The sequence below is a fragment of the Indicator indicator genome, chromosome 1 (assembly GCF_027791375.1).
Source record: "Indicator indicator isolate 239-I01 chromosome 1, UM_Iind_1.1, whole genome shotgun sequence".
NCBI lineage: Eukaryota > Metazoa > Chordata > Aves > Piciformes > Indicatoridae > Indicator > Indicator indicator.
The window spans coordinates 92,367,700-92,373,813 of record NC_072010.1 but is presented as its reverse complement, the minus strand read 5'-3'; positions in this window follow the sequence as shown (position 1 = coordinate 92,373,813).

Below are 6,114 nucleotides of genomic sequence, written 5' to 3'. Positions count from 1 at the left end.
TCAACAGAATGAAAGTCTGGGCTATTTGGGCAATCCAGCTCAAAGTTCAGTCACCTTTTTTTTTTTTTTTTTTTACTAGGAGGAGCATAAAGTGAAATAGTGTGTGTGATTAACCCATGCACATCTCCATCCCCTTTGACCTGAAAGTTAACATTTACAAAATGGAAATTCACTGCTGGCTTTGGGTTAAACATTCATTAAAGGGCGAGGGAGCTCAGCAGCTTTGAAGGCTAGGACTGCATTCAGTTTTTATCTTGCTGTCTGATGACATCCTCTCTTCCTGAGGCTTGTTCTGCTGTTGCTTATGTGGGCTTGATGGGCTGTCCTGCCCTTGATTTAAAGATCAGATTACAAAATTCAGCAACTGTCAAAAATTAGCACCCTCTTTAGCCATTGCAACCACAGTGGGAAAGGACAGAGTAGGGCAAGGTGACTAAAATTTTCTCATGATTCTTAGAAGTGGTTCTAGCCTAGCCTAAAGGCAAAAGCATCACATCAAAGTGAGCAGGTGGCTTCTCTGACCACTTTTCATGCAGCATCTGTTTTTTCACAACAAGGAGTGTGTGTTCTCTACTGCAGACAACTTTTATGATCTTTCCTGCACAAATAAATGATAATAATTAACCTGTCTGGCACCTGCTGCTGAATGGTCACAGAAAAATGACAAGGACATATTTCATAAGAGCCACTTGACAGAAAAGTACTTGTTATTAAAAAGAGCTCCTTTTGCCAGAAAGCTGTTGTCAGTGATAAAGTAGCAGAAATATTATTGCTTTATTTTCTGATATTATGATGAAAGGTTCAAAAGAGAGATTAAATTCCCTGCTGTAAGTAGTACACTGGCAGATAAACAAAGACAGCTTCTCTGAGAGCTCCTGTCACATTTGACAGCATGTAAAGGGTTAACAAATAGAGATGAAAAGCAGGTTGGGAAATCTGAGATCACAGAAATAGGAATGAATTAATATATTAAGAAGTAGGCACAGCAATGAATGCATTCTAGCCAGGCAAAGAGGTTGGTCCTCTTGGAAACAAGATGCATCACTCTGAAGAGCAGTTGGGCCATTGCAACAGAAGGTCCACAGCCACATCAGAAATGGTTTATCTTTCTCAGTTGCCTGTTGTATATGTTATGCACAGGAAAGAAGAGCTTCACTTTTGGGGCTGGACAACCATTCACTGTACATGATGATAAGCCATGATGCAGTAATTTTAGTCATCACAGCAGCACTGGCAGACTACAGTCCATGGTGGGAAGTGCTGTGCTGAGCATTGAGTAGAAAATTATGAAGATGTCAAACCTGCTCTGGACAGTATATGCCCTAAGAGAAAGGGATAGGGAAGGATATAGAGCCTTACTTCTCCCATGTGGCATGAAATACACTTTGCACAGGAAAATGCCAATGGAGAGAGTAGGGAAGCACAGGGACTGCTGCCCCATGTCTCCTTCCTTTTTGTCCCAGGGACACAGGTTATTCACCCATGCAATTCTCCCCTACCTGAACTTGCAAGTGACTCAGCAGGAAACTAAAGGCCTTTTAATGCACATGCTATGAATTAGACCAGTGGATCAACTGTAGAGTACCTCATCTTCTATTCACAAGCCTTTTTCCATTCTCCTCCTCATGGTTCATTCAGCACTGAGATGTTGAACACTAACTGTTAAGTTTTCAAGCATGCTTCTTGGTACTTTCTCTCATTCTGCCTTTCCAGCTTAGATGAGCTCCTTGCACATCTCCATCATGGTGCATTTGAGAACAATTCACACAATGACAGAAACACAGAATGTTAAGGATTGGAAGGGATCTCCACAGATCATTAAGTCCACCCCCCCAGCCAAAGGAGGATCACCTAGGGTAGGCCACACATGAATGCATCCATTGAGTTTTGAAAGCCTCCAGAGAAGGAGACTCCACAACCAATCTGGGCAGCTTGTTCCAGTGCTTCGTTGTCCTCACTGTAAAGAAGTGTCTCCTTGTGTTAAGGTGGAACTTCCTGTGTTCTAGCTTGTACCCATTGTTCCTTGTCCTTAAAAAGCTGCTGGTATGCAGGTACCATACACTCACATATACACCACATGGTAGCACATACAGTTGCACACGTCTTATGCTTTATTGCATATCCCTTTTGGGTCTCGTTACATTTTTCAGCTAGAATCTTCTTGGATTAAAGGCCATGTGAAACCATGCACTGGGCAGAGATCTCATGAACCCAGTAAGATAGCTAAGATGACTCTGAATGCTTTTAATGGTCATTCTTCCATGGTCAATTCATTGTGGTTCTGAATCGTATTTATGTGATAATGAAGACAGTTGCTAAAATATTGATGAAGTACATCTACACTTAATGTTTTGTAAGATCTATATTTAAGAGCAGCTGCAACTAACTGAAGGGATTAAGTTAAACACAGAAATACTGATGTTGGAATTGACCTCTGGAGAGCATCCAGTCTAACCCATCTACTTTTGCAGGATGTTTTGAATATCTTCACATCTGGAGAATAAACTCCAGGTAACCCATTTCAGTGTTTGACCACCACTTAATATTCACATTTAAGGGCAAAAATGTAAGTCCACAGAACTACTGACCAGTCAGCCTCACCTCCATCATTGAGAAGGGATGCTCCACTGCTTCAAAGCAGCTAATCCAGGAAACCATTTCCAGACACATGAAGGACATGGGGGTGATCAAGATTTTGGACTTGATGATCTTAAAGGTCTTTTCCCACTGAAATGATTTTATGATTAGTCACCACTGAGTTGTGATTTCTCCCTTAAATGGGATGATCTAGGTCAGAAACACCAAAGAAGTGGTAAGAAATTTTCTTCCTTTATTTTGTGTAACTTGGAAGTCAGTAAATCCAGTGTCAGTTCAGATTATCTCATTAATACTGTTTTTCCCCACATGGAATAGAAAAGCAAGGTTAGGCAGCCTAAGAAGCCTTAAAACATTTACATGGCCATGTAATAGTATCCTTTCTTAGGAAAAAAGAAGCGGCAGGAGGTAGGCTTACCCATGACTAAAAAAGCAACACCTTTATTTTCACCTGTCCCACAGGAAGAAAACAAGAGAACAGGGCCTGTGAAGAAGTGTGAGCAAGGTGAAATGCAGATTCTCAAAGGGGATTGTAAACTAAAATGTGATGTTATTTCTCATGCTGAGTAGAGATCCTCAGTGGAAGGGGATCATGGAAACTCCTGAAACTTTGCAGCTTCACTTTGTAAAACTATAGTCCAATGTATTCTTCACTGTCAGAAAAAAAGTGAGATGAATTCTTTAGTCTTAAATATTGTGCAGTAGGAAAGGAGTCTTGCAGGTAGATGACAGGTCCTGCATACTTTATTATAGGATGAGAAGGAATGGCCTCAAGCTGTGCCAGGGGAGGTTGGGTATTACGAAAAATACCTTCACTGAAAGGGTAGTCAGGCCTCAGAACAGACTGCCCAGGGAAGTGGTGGAGTTACTATTCCTGGAGGTGTTAGAAAAAACATGTAGACATGGCACTTTGGGGCATGGTTTAGGGGGCATGCTGGTGTTGGGCTGATGGTTGGACTTAATGATCTTACAGGTCTTTTCCATCCAAAATGATTCTGTGATTCCATACATTTCTTTGGCAATGATGAATCACTGCTCAGGGTGAACTAATGTATTTGCAATCCCTGCCTTGAACTGGAGAATTCCTCACGGATAGTGCAGCTTTTTCATGGCAAAGATGAAAGAGGCCGGGTGTGGAGAGAGCCATCCTGGGCAAATGAGAAGATAGCAAACAGTGACAGAGACTTAAAGACGACTTATAACTTGAAGATTACTCAGCCTACAGTCTTCCTCAACCTAACACAAGGGAGTTTGTCTTTGTGGTTCAAGACTTTCAGGTATGCTATAATGAAATGATGGAATTTCCCAGTTGTGTGTGTGTGTGTGTGTGTGTGATCCTCAGCCCACCCACCTTGTAATGGGGCTAAATGTTGACCTCTTTTAGAGAAAAAAAAATGCCTAGTATTGTACAGAGCAGTTAGTTGGGACTATTTCTGGTGACTATACAACAAAACCATTAGCACCATGAAACCATAGGAGCCCAGCTCAGCTCCTGAACTGTTCCTAAGCTGAGGCAGTTGGAGACAGTGTATCATCATGGCATCTCAAGCAGGTAGAGAGTCTCAATAGAGTTCTTGCTTTCTTAAGCCATCTCTCCACAACATTCTTGCTCTTTGGTTGTAAAGCACTGGCTCCAGCCAGTGCTGCCAATAAATGTCTTGTGACTTTCCAGACAAGTCATCAACTGCAGGTCTTTATCTTTACTTCCAAGTAGTTGCCCTGGTCACCAAGTCTCCAGGGCTGTATCTGTGCTTGCTTTATGGATGTTTGATCAGCATCTGTCATGTGTGACCAATACAGAAAAATGATGACAGAACTTGCTCAAAACATCTCAGCTACGTAGATAAGCAAACAAGAAATAAAGCAGCAGCAGGTGTGGTGCTCCTATTCTAGGGAGACAAGTGGTGGAGATTATGTGACTGGTTTTGGGGCTCCCAACACTGGAACGACCAATTAACTTCAGCAGATTCATGCTGAATGGAATCCACATCCTGCAAGGTCCTGGGCTGCTTCACCCTGAAGAAGAGGTGGCTTTGGGAGAACTGGACACATATGAAGACGTTACCGAGAAGACAGAGCCTGGCTCTTCACAGTAGTGCTTGGTGGGAGGACGAGATACAATTGCCTTAAGCTGAAATATGGGAAGTTCAAGATGCCTATAATGAGAAGCTTTTTGACCGTGAGGGCAAGCAAGCAGTAGAACAAACTGCCCAATAAGGCTGTGTGGTCTCCTTCCTTGGAAGTCATGAATACAAGACTGTATAAAGTTCTGAGCAGCCTGGTCTGATCTCAGAGCTGACCCTGTTTTGAGCTGAAGATTCAGCTGGTGACCTTTTTGAGTCCATTCTAATCTGAATTATCTTACAATACTGTGATCCTAAGACCAGAGAGGACAGCCAAGAAAAACTAGCTCTCCACGTCCATACCCACTGTCTCTTCATAGATCCCATTTTCTCTCTTGTAGCAGCCAGCATATCTTGCAAGACCTTTAAAAGTGCTCTCTTTGGCACTAACATATTACCCAGGGTGGTGTGAGGAGGTGCCAGTTTCTAGAGAAGACAAAATGATGAAGATCTCCTCCTCTTGCAGCCACAGCTCTTGCTGGCTCTTACGTGAGCCACATGAGCTGGTGACTGTTTTGGGGAGGCAAGGCCTCCAGGATGCTCTAGGAGAGGAGAAGATGTTAAGTCCAGGGTCACATTTTAATTTCAGTATGTGCCCGTTAGAGATTTCCTCCTAGCAGAGCAAGTCAAGCAAAAGGAAAAAAATATTGTGACTTTTTTCTTTTTCTTTTTTCTTTTTTTTTTAATGGGGAATGAGAATTCAAAGGAAAAAAAAAATCAATAAAATCAATTTATCATTTTTTTTCTGCTGCAACTTCTAGAATTGCTGAGCTACTTTCATTAGTATTCTGTAGCTAAATGCTTGCTGCCACTCTTTCCTCAGCAACAGCTTTCATGAAAATATTAATATTTCAGCTCTAATCACTGGAATTCAGCCCTAAAGTGCCACATGGTGTTTCACAAATATCACTGCCTTCACCAGGGTGGGGATGTGATCCTTTCTATTTCCACTGTAACACAGCTCAGAAGCATAATGAACAAATGTTTGTTACACTTCTGGAGGGCTGCTTGTGAAAAGTGCCAGAGGTATGTTATATGAAAGAAACTTATAAAACAGTTACAATGATGGGTTTTCTTTGTTATTAAACACCTTGCTCTTTTATTCCCCCCTCCCATTTGTGGGAGCTACAGCCCCTTTTTTAACATCTAAAGAGGAAAAGCAGCAGTGAGGGAACCCAGCCCCCCCTCACCCTCCTGTTCATTGTCTTTGAATCAATCCTGGGGTTGGTTCTGTGGAGAAGGGCTGGCGTTTGGTTAAACACAGACTGGGCTGAGCAAACAGGTTGAAAATTCCCTTGGACTTTCTCACTTCCAGCACTGTCAGCCTGCCACAAACCCAGCTCAGTCAACCAGCTAGCAGGCTTTGCTTGGCAGGCTGCTTCAGCCAGATACCTAC